The 11,834-nt window shown below is 37.0% G+C and overlaps 1 protein-coding gene across 3 annotated transcripts in view; it reads right to left on the bottom strand.

Annotated features, from left to right (window-relative positions):
• Positions 1–4,934: 4,934 nt before the first annotated feature.
• Positions 4,935–11,834, bottom strand: part of cd276 (CD276 molecule) — a 105,028-nt gene continuing 98,128 nt past the window's right edge. For 2 of the 3 annotated variants that reach the window (XM_017466614.3, XM_017466615.3), the window contains exon 8: positions 4,935–6,039. The gene's annotated coding sequence lies outside the window, so the exon portion shown is untranslated. Of the gene's footprint in view, positions 6,040–6,129; positions 6,267–11,834 lie in introns of all 3 variants that reach the window. The other variant, XR_001812523.3, reaches the window with a different exon arrangement.

The raw sequence follows: 11,834 nt of genomic DNA, 5'->3' as shown, positions 1-11,834 counted from the left end.
TCGAGTTAATAGCAAAGCATCAGAGTTACATTATTTGCATATGAACCAACTCCGAATAATGAATTATTACAAGGAAAGCAGTGACGGAGAGAGAGATACATGCTTGATATCTATGTATTTCGTATCTGTACGTTGATATGGAAACAGTGGCTTTTAATCATTCGCTGAAAACCATCATACTGAAAGTATCCACAGTTTCTCAGAGGATGTAAGTATAACATTTAGATTTCTGACTTTTTTTGCAAACATATACAAATCTTCCATTTACCGTAACCGTTTTATGCTATCTGATTTCAACCTAAATCAAATATTATACAAAACATTTATAGAATGAACATTTTAAGACATATATTTCAAAACACACAGAAATATACTACAAACTAGTTTCACTTTCTTTGATCATTTCAAATGGTTTTAATATTACATTACATGATAGTTATCCTAATGCTAGCTACTTTGCTAGTAACCTGGAATGCTGCTTAGCTTAGTCTTGGCTAGCTTGCTAGCAAACCAGGTTAATATTTTATGTACAAAATAGTTAACCAATGATTAGCAAGATTATTTTAATGCTAGGTTTGGTTATAATTATTTAGCTATTTAGCATCACAAGCTAGCTTGTTAGCAAAATTTGTTAGATGCTAAAGTCAAAAAGGAACTGTTGGTTGGGGATGCTTAGCTGCCAGTATTAGTGCAGTTCTGTTTGACTAGCTTGCTAAATAGGGTTATCTAAATAAGGATTATATTGATATGCTGTATGAATTTTTTTTTTTTTTTACTATATATTATATACTATATATGCTACATTATACTATATTATACTATGCTATATTTACACTATATACGATGTGCAGTATAATACTTTTATTTGAATAAAAGTATGTGCCAAACTAAATGTTAATTTTAGCACGCAGTTTACATGATTAAAGGAAACACAAGTCAAATTTTGCTGGAGTTCTTCCATTCGAACTGCATGTGCAGTCTTATATCCAGTTTAACAATTCTACAGTGCGACGAGAACCCCACGGAATTAAAGATGACTTATCTCCACAGCACCTCTCGCCACAAAGCCGGTGTTATTGTTTCCCTCTTGTTGTAAACAGCACTAATCACAGTGCGCACAGGGAGCAGAGGAAGTGAAATAGCCTTGGGTTGGCACGGACCAGTCGGAGGAGCTCCGGAGCGGAAAGCTTTAATGAAGACTGGCCTGCTCCACCCCTACTGAATCACAATAAAATCCGAAAGAACAATCCAGTGGACACTTTTCATCTTAGTTTGCTTTTATGCTTTGTATTCAGTCCTGTGCTACAGTATATGACACCCTGGGCTGTGTTTTACAATTCATATTAGTTTATATTACTTTTCCATTGCAGTCATGACCTGCCTATAAAATGTGGGCTAAATAATGAGCCTGAAGTAAAAACGAGGGCAATAACCATTTAGTAAATGTTTAAACAGATGAAATCAGCTATATAAAATCTGAAAGCTTAAAATAGTGACACAGCAGTGCGTTTGTCGTGTCAGGCCGCATTACAGCTCAAAACAAACTTCTATTGCAAACGAGTGAGGAAAAAGTGCACAGTAATTCAATATTCCTAGAGCAGGGGTTGCTAAATATTTTGCAGTGGTTTCAAAAAAAGAAAGGAAACCTCCCCCCACCCCCACCCCCACCCCCGCTTTTATAATTAATACGTGTACAATTAGCTATTCAAACATGATGTCAGGAGTTTTTGAAGCAGGTGTACAGTTTCATTAGACAAACCAAAGTGTAATGATCAGAACCAATAGGCAGACAAAGGGTCAAGCTAGTGATGTTATGCTAGGTACTCAGTCTTCGATGTGTGTATTAAAGGGTAGTGGTGGTAGCTCAGTGATTAAGACATTGGACTTTTGATCAGAAGGTCATGAGCTCAAATCCCAGCTATCACTCACATTATATCACCGTCTGGTGATATTTGATGTAATCCCAATATATATTTATTAATTACTAGTGTTTTCCCTTTAAAGTTTTTAAGGATATAAACAACACTTACTGTTTATGATTGTTTAGGCTTACAAAAAAAAACCCCACACTATATGCCAAAAAATGTGGATACCTGACTAGCACACCCATACGTGATTCTTTCCCAAACTGCTGTCACAAAGTTAAAATCACTTAATTGTATAGAATGTCTTTGTATGCTGTAGTATTACAATTTCACTTCACTGGAACTAACAGGTGCAAACCTGTTCCAGCATGACAATACCCCTGTACACAAAGCAAGCTCCATGAAGACATGGCATGTCAGGGTTGGAGTGGAAGAACTCGAGTGTTCTGCGCAGAACCCTGACCTCAACCGCACTGCACACCTTTGAGATGAACCGGAATGCAGACTGCGCCCCAGTCCTCCTCACTGAACATCAGTGCCTGATCTCGTTAATGCTCTTGTAGCTGAATGAACACAAATCCCCATAGCCACGCTCCAATGTGGAAATCTAGTGGAAAGCCTTCCCAGAAGAATGGAGGTTCTTATAACAGCAAACGGGGAATAAATCTATAACGGGATGTATAAAAAATACATACAGGTGTGAGTGTCGGATGTCCACGTACTTTTGGCCATATCGTGTATATACAGCACATCTACTCAGATATGTGGAGCACTAAAATCTTAACCCTTTCACGCATGTAGAAATTATTAATTCATTTATTTTCAGTCCGATTGCATACCGAAGTGCTGAGTGTATCGTGCACCTCTTCATTTTCTGCTCAGTTTATCCCATTAATTCATTTAGCGAATAACCTTTCGGAATGCCTAGCTCAGTTAATTGTCAGAGCGTAAATGTTGACATTGTTAGCGCAAACACAATCCTTCATTTAGGTGTATAGATGGCACGCATCTGCAAGTTTTGCCTTCAGCTTTTCGCAACTGCCGAGTTTGCAAGAACTGTCAAATATGCAGTTTCATAAGTTGCTACTTGCAATAACCCTGTCATTTCAATATTTTAAATAATGATTATTCAGCCGCTGCTCACATAATTAAAGCGTGTAGGCTATATTTTATGCCCTCTGCAACTCTGATGACTACCATATACCAATTTGACCCTTATTTTACATGCAGTAATAAGATTGTGTGCTAATTCATGTGATCTGATTCATGTGGTGATTCTGATAGAACAGTCACAAATGAGATTTTAATTGGAACACTAACAGTACTGTGTAAGCCAACAGTAGTAAAATATTACATTTTAAAAGAAAAAATACAGCGCGATGAAGGTTGCGGTCAGAGCAGAGGTGGGATTAGTGTTCGTACCTTAAGCCTTACTTTGTATGAAATGATAATAGAATCCAATCACACTGTATTTTGCAAGTTCGAGATTCTGATATTTATTTGTATATATACACATGTTAATAAATGTACCATAATGAGCAATGCTCCAAAATACATTATGTTTCCTGCATACAAACATCTGAAGCAGTAAAAGAGACAAAGAGGGGTTGAGAATCTGATTTTTACATTCTCTCGCTCTAAATTTTCGTTTGCCCTCATGGTGAACTAAACCCTAAAGTCTTTCCACAGCCACCAGCTCACCATCCATTATTGAAGATATTGCATTTCATAAAGCATGTGCCACGTTTACAGATAGTCGCTCTGTCCCGTGCTTAGCAAAGCTTGTTTTATTGATCGCCTGGTCTTTCCATACAAAAAACGCACACTTCTACCCTTAGGACAAGAAAATGGGAGGAATGTTCACTCTTTGTTCTGGCAGGAGGAGACGTTTCTTTTTAGAAAACATCAATGCTGTGAGCCAGGGGCTAGCATGTGCCTCAGACTCTGATAATCCAGTGCCTTTTAGTGTCACTTCAGGTCTGCAACTGTTTAGTTGTTAAAAGTGGAAAATAATGAATCTCAGGTGGCTGATCATGTTGAAGGTCAGGATAGAAGTTGGAAGAGATATGACACGGATGCATTTTTATACCATAGCGCTGTTAAATTCTCAATTCTGATGGGTTAGATGGTGATGAATTTGGGCCATAATACAAATGATTGATTTAAATGACTATGTTATTGTTTCTATAGTAACAACTCATTCACATGGACTTTGTATGGCAGGCATTCTGCATAATCTAAGGCGGATTTTTATTTATTTATTTATTTATTTACTTTATAAATATATATATATGCAGTACAATCATTGGTATGTTGAAACTTTCTGTAACTAGATGTTTTTTGTTTTTTTTTAACATTTAACATTTATGGAAACTCTTCAGGACATATAACTTTCTGGTTTCTCTGTAACATGACAATCTTTGTTGTTTTTTGTAATTAACTTCATGAGAGAGAAAAAAAATAAAGAAGCTGGTGCTGTTTATAACCACTACTGTATAATGTGATGACTTGCTTCATGGATGTTCCACAATATTAAATGTAGCTATAAATGGTTAAAAAGCATAAAAAGTTGTAATATCTAGACCCAAAGTAAAAGTCAAAATCCAGTTCTAGTTACCAGACAAATATACAAAAACATATCTAGACCCAAAGAAAATATTCAAATTTAGCTGGAAAGACCTGGCTAAAACCTGGTCTAGACCTGAATTAAATGTTCAGAACTAGACTTTGACTTACTGAAGCGGTTAAAATCTGCTGTTTCCTTTTTATTAATCCCAGTGCACTTGCTGGATGTTAAATTTTAGCAAATCATGGGACAAACACAAGTGGAAGGGAAATAAAGGCTTCCCTGAAGCTGGCGTCATTAAACTTTAAGCGATCGTCCGAGCCACAGGGATGGCCGCTGGCGATAGAAAGGGTATTTAAAGAGACATAATTGTTTTGAGAGCTGGGATACAAACCGTGCTGCCTCGTGCCTCTACTGAACCGTTAAAGAGAATACAGTGGATTTGAGCATATGTCAGAATGTTAGACTACATAGTTATAAGTTGATCACAATAGCAGACGAGATTTTAATGACAAATCATTTTATTATTTAAAGCATGTTCATAATAACTGACTGGCACAATTAATCCCAAAACACTCGATCAATTTATTTGGCACTGAACGTGTTCCAAGTATCAAGAACCATATGAAAACAGCATTCGAGATTCATTATAGATTCCCTCCCACAGTATGACAGTTCTCTGTGTAATCATTAAAAACGTTTCTCGACATAATACTGTCAGGTCAAAGAGAAACCTGGGTGTGTCTCGTGAACCACTTTGCAATTTGTTCAAGCTTAGCTGGAATTCAAACTAATTTCTCCCCAAAGTCATTGAGTTTGTAGAAACAGCTACATGCTGACAGGTACATGTTGGTTCATGGGCAGGCCTTAATTAGTCCGAGCTGGTGCGCTGGTGGAGAAGACGAGGGAAAGAAAGAGAGGCTGACTACGCTGGACACACTGACGGTAGCTTCCTTGCCGGTTCTGCTCTTAAGCTCTTCACATCCCATTAGGTGTGAGTTGGAACATGAGGCAAAGCTCTGCATGCTGGTGTCAGTGGTGGAGCTGGAAGCTTGTCAGAGCCAATGGCCATCACGCAGATCTTCAAGCAGATTAGCCGACTGTATATAATTCCAAACCATGCTCAGTGATTCTCGAGTCTTTGCGACTGATGCTGTCGAAACGAGGTTTACGCTACTAGAACGTCTGAGGTTATTTCTATTCATGCTGTATAAAAAAAAAAAAAAAAACATCGGAAAAACAGTCAGATTATAAAACGAGAATTCAAAACCGTTATCAGAAATAAAAGCGGACAGAAAAAAGTGAGTGATGCAGGGTTTGATCAATCTATAACTGGGAACAAGGCAAACAGCATTTGCTCTCTTTGTCAATGCGCAAAATCCAATTTGTTTTACTACATATCAAATGTTAAATGCTACTTTTTGACTTTAAGCAATAGAAGCTACACAGGTATCAGCAACACCAAATGGCCCTGTACGGACTGAAAGTGTGTGACTGTGTGTGTATGTGTGTGTGTGTGTGTGTGTGAGACTTGAATGTGCCGCTTGTTGAACGTCATGTTGTACTGAAGGTTAATGTGAGACTCCATGCTTCATGCGTAGTTTCACCCTGCAAAACAGAAAGGAGAAGACAGGCAAGGTCAAATGAGCAACTGTGCTTGTATGGAAAGACTCTGATAGGTTTAGATTAAAGTAACACCTGAGCGGCTGTGTTTTTGCACCAAGTGCAGGAATGCATAATAACCTCACAGGCCAAGACGAGTGGAAAGCAGAAATCAGCAGATTGATAATCCTTTTTACTGAAGACTCGATCTGACACCTTGCTGACACCAAAATCTGAAAGGAGGTGAAACCATCACTATCTTGTATATATCTCTAAACAAATTGATGTGGTGCTTCGGAATATAAATCTGAAATTATGGACTTGTCAGCTTCAGGAGGAATATAGGCTCTGCATACAACATGCTCACTGTAGTTGAAGCATTACATTTTATTACATTGCATTTTGGGATGCCTCTTGCTTCTAGAGACAGATTCTGACAGAGAACATGTCCTAGACCCAGAGACAGTTCAGCGCCAACTCCATACAGAGAATAAATATAGGTACAGTCTAAGCATCTACAGCTAGCTCTATACACAGAATAAACATCTACAGCTAGTTCTATACACAGACTAAACATCTAAAGCTAGTTCTAGACGAAACATTTAAAGCTAGTTCTAGACACAGACTAAACATCTAAAGCTAGTTCTAGACACAGACTAAACATGTAAAGCTAGTTCTAGACACAGACTAAAAATCTAAAGCTAGTTCTAGACTAAACATCTAAAGCTAGTTCTAGACACAGACTAAAAATCTAAAGCTAGTTCTAGACACAGACTAAACATCTAAAGCTAGTTCTAGACTAAACATCTAAAGCTAGTTCTAGACACAGACTAAATGTCTAAAGCTAGTTCTAGACTAAACATCTAAAGCTAGTTCTAGACACAGACTAAATGTCTAAAGCTAGTTCTAGACTAAACATCTAAAGCTAGTTCTAGACTAAACATCTAAAGCTAGTTCTAGACACAGACTAAACATCTAAAGCTAGTTCTAGACACAGACTAAACATCTAAAGCTAGTTCTAGACTAAACATCTAAAGCTAGTTCTAGACACAGACTAAAAATCTAAAGCTAGTTCTAGACACAGACTAAACATCTAAAGCTAGTTCTAGACTAAACATCTAAAGTTAGTTCTAGACTAAACATCTAAAGCTAGTTCTAGACACAGACTAAACATCTAAAGCTAGTTCTGAACTAAACATCTAAAGCTAGTTCTAGACACAGACTAAACATCTAAAGCTAGTTCTAGACTAAACATCTAAAGCTAGTTCTAGACACAGACTAAACATCTAAAGCTAGTTCTGAACTAAACATCTAAAGCTAGTTCTAGACACAGACTAAACATCTAAAGCTTGTTCTAGACACAGACTAAACATCTAAAGCTTGTTCTAGACACAGACTAAACATCTAAAGCTAGTTCTAGACACAGACTAAACATCTAAAGCTTGTTCTAGACACAGACTAAACATCTAAAGCTAGTTCTAGACTAAACATCTAAAGCTAGTTCTAGACTAAACATCTAAAGCTAGTTCTAGACACAGACTAAACACCTAAAGCTAGTTCAAAGTCTAAACATCTAAAGCTAGTTTGAGACACAGACTCAACATTTAAAGCTAGTTATAGACACAGACTAAAAATCTAAAGCTAGTTCTAGACACAGACTAAACATCTAAAGCTAGTTCCAGACACAGACTAAACATCTAAAGCTAGTTCTGAACTAAACATCTAAAGCTAGTTCTAGACACAGACTAAACATCTAAAGCTTGTTCTAGACACAGACTAAACATCTAAAGCTAGTTCTAGACACAGACTAAACATCTAAAGCTAGTTCTAGACACAGACTAAACATCTAAAGCTTGTTCTAGACACAGACTAAACATCTAAAGCTTGTTCTAGACACAGACTAAACATCTAAAGCTAGTTCTAGACACAGACTAAACATCTAAAGCTTGTTCTAGACACAGACTAAACATCTAAAGCTATTTCTATACACAGACTAAACATCTAAAGCTAGTTCTAGACTAAACATCTAAAGCTAGTTCTAGACACAGACTAAACACCTAAAGCTAGTTCAAAGTCTAAACATCTAAAGCTAGTTTGAGACACAGACTCAACATTTAAAGCTAGTTATAGACACAACCATCTAAAGCTAGTTCTACACAAAGACTAAACATTTAAAGCTAGTCTGAGACAGATTAAACATCTAAAGCTGCTGTAGAAGTAAACACAGACTAAACATCCAAGCCCAGCTCTTTATGCAGACTAAACATCAAGATCTGTCTCATTACATTAGACACATTATCCTACATAAGTCAGCTCCAGAGACATTTAAGAGTCGCATTGAACTTGTTTACTAAATTGCCGTGTTGCTATGACAATACCAAATTAATGTTGCCAGATTTTTAGTCAGCAGTAAAAGATACCGATGCCATTACAGTTGCAAATGCTTATCAACACCTTCCATCTACTTTCAACAGATAACCTTCACTGTGCTTGCTCACTTTATCATTATTGGTGGAACTGTTTGAGGATCCAAGTCATTTTCATGCTTTTGCGCAAAGTCGTTAATGAGCTAGTGTTATCTGTGCGTTTAGAGACAAAGCACAATCCAAAACTTACTGATAAAACCTAGCATCTTTTAAATTGGCACCCAGGAACTGGATGAAAGAAACTTTATCTCGCAGAAGCTTCAAGTAAATGCGAGAAAATCAACAGAAATGAAATCTATCTAATTATCTATCTAATTATGAGTAGTGTGTTCAAAGTCAGAAAGTCTAATGTGCTTCTAGTAAGAAAAACAATAATAAGCATTTGTTTAGACACGAAAAAATGAAACCTAATTTTTCAAATATAATCCAATCGCACGCAGCTAATACAATTATAACAGGTAAGTTCAAAGCTTTAATGCACTCTCAACTCCATTCCCTATGGGGCCGCTTTACCCCACTGGTAATAGAGCTAAAGAAATAGCTCTCAATGCATCATTAAACCGGGTGGAGAATTAACTTGGACGGAACTTAATTATGTCACACACGAGGTCCTGCAAGTTTGAGACTTGGAGAAGGGCAATATTGCTGGCTAAAGAGCGTAGACAGTTAGTTTAGACACATAATTAGAATCAATCATCCATATACACGAGAGTGTGGCTTTAGCCTGCTAAGTGAAACATTAACATTCACAGCGTAAAGTGGCTCGAAAACCAAAGATAGGATACGGATAGGATGTAAAAATAAGGTAAAGCGGTAACTAGGAATAAACAGATGTAGTTTAGTCAGGTACAGTAAGAACGCAGTAATCACACTCGAGTGCAGAACAAAAACAACCGCCTCAGTCTGCTTTCAGATGAACCCTAATGTGGTGGAATTGCATTGAGAACAACCCTGATTACACCCAACTGTAGGAATTGAACAAAACACGCTTGTGGATGTTAATATTGATACACCAGCTGCTGAACTGACAGGTAAAACGGCAAAATGATGACAGGGCTGTCGTTCTGAAGAAATACAAAGTATGTCTGTGAAGAACACTGAAAAGAAATGCTGGAGAGAGTTCATAAAACGTCTATGTATTTTTATTTAAAGCGACGTCTCTGTGTTCTTAGCATTTGGTTGATTTCCATGATTTCTATGTGAACTTACACCAAGTTTGCTTATATTTTCTGTTGCCAGATTTCGTCCCAGTGAATGAAACACTTTTGCGTTGTTTCCGGAGCTGCCACGTCCCACACGCCTCTCGCAAAGCAAATGTTTCTGTAGTTGTTGCTGTTTTTTGGCTAGCTGAATCCGTACATTGCGAAAATTCAGATCAAATAAAAGCCAACAAAAAGTATTCATACAGTAGCTCTTTGATTCAGACTGAGCAAATGGACGAATAGGCGAGAAAACTGCACTGTGAATAATAATAAAAAATTAATTAATTAATTTTAAAAAAACAGGACAATATTCCAGATTAATATAACTACAAAAAATCCTACATAATAATTAGGATAATTATAATAATTCAAATAATTCTTATGGTAATATTAATAGATTATGCATGGTTTTTGAGCAGGTGCTATATAAATTGATGTTGATTAGATATTTTAACATTACATTTTGGCATAAACAATAAATGAAAAAGATTTGTACCTCATCACTGTTGAATTCTCGATTCTGATTGGTTACTAGGTGATAACTGATTTCCTATTAACAGCTGCCAGTAATGCCGACTGTAATGCAAGTCATAGGTTTATATTGATGCACTTGTTCTAATGTTATCATTTCTAAAGTACCAACTAGCACACGGAATTGTATGGTCAATGTTCCGGGTAAACGGATTAGAAAAAGAGTGTAATCACTTATATGAAACCTTTTCTGTGAGGAGATGTTTATTTGGCATTTTTATCAGGACTCTCCAGTGTCAATGATTTGTAACCGTCAGTCATAAAGCTGTAACTTTAAAGCTCCGAAGATACTGTAGTTCTAGACACAAACTAAATACCAAAAGCTAGTTTTAGACACAGACTAAACATCTAAAGCAAGTTCTGGACACAGACTAAACATCCAAAGTCAGTTCTAGACAAACACTAACCAGTCAAAGCTAGTTCTAAACACAAATTAAATATCTAAAGCGAAGTCCAGACACAGACTAAACGTCTAAAGAAAGTTTTAGACGCGGACTAAACATCCAAAGCCAGCTTTATATGCAGACTAAACAGCAAGACCTTTGGATACACATTATACTAACAAGCTAGCGCAAGAGACATTTAAGAGTGGAGCTTACATGGAACGTGTTCCCCCAATAAGTTTTGTTGCTATCACAACACCAAATTAACTTTGCCATAATTTTTTACATTTTATTATTGTTTGGTTTTATTTCTTAACTAATCCTTTGGCTAATGTCTCCATCCACGGCAATAAAGCCTTTAAAAGAGCCAACAGTAATACAAGTGCTGCAGCAAGACTACATTTCCAGCCAATAACAATACAGTTAACCTAACTAAATGCTACACATGGATGTTAAGCACACTAGTGACGAAGCGGTCGGTCAAATTACAAATGGTACAATTGTTCAAGTCAAAGAAGGCCAACCTGCTTTACCCATGCATAACTGAGCTAAAGAAATAGCTCTCAATGCATCATTAAACCGGGTGGAGAATTAACATGGACGAAACTTAATTATGTCACACAAAAGGTCCTGCAAGTTTGAGACTTGGAGAAGGGCAATATTGCTGGCTAAAGAGCACAGACAGTTAGTTTAGACAAATAATTAGAGCCAATCATCCATATACATGAGTGTGGCTTTTGCCTGCTAAGTGAAACATTAACATTCACAGTGTAAAGTGGCTCGAAAAAAAACAACCAACAAAGACAGTAACCAGGAATAGATAGATGCACACAACCTCCTCAACTAAAAGAGGAAATGTTTTGGTAGCCATCTTTTACCTGTCAAAGCAATAAGACTTTATTCTGACACTGATAGGACTGGATTTGATGGTAGAAAAAAGGCAGTGAGAAAATGCTGTACTCTAATACATAGTCAGAACTTCATCACGACATAGAAAATGAGAAGACACCTACGCAGTTAAACGTACACATTCAGAGGACGCAGAAAGAGGTGGTGTTTCTGTATTTATTGTTGAAATGTTCTTGAAGGATCCGAGTCATCCTAAAACTGACAAAAAAATCTGATTCTGTAGCTGTACCAGCATGGAACTACAAGTCAACCAAATAACAAAGAAAGAAATGGCCAGCGGACTTTCGACTCAAATAAATTTAGAACAGTAGCTGTGATATCCTGCAGTTCCCCGTTCACAAGAGAGTTCA

This window comes from Ictalurus punctatus, chromosome 4, assembly GCF_001660625.3.
Source record: "Ictalurus punctatus breed USDA103 chromosome 4, Coco_2.0, whole genome shotgun sequence".
NCBI lineage: Eukaryota > Metazoa > Chordata > Actinopteri > Siluriformes > Ictaluridae > Ictalurus > Ictalurus punctatus.
Note: the sequence above shows the minus strand (reverse complement) of the source record. Positions and strands in the feature narration are given on the sequence as shown.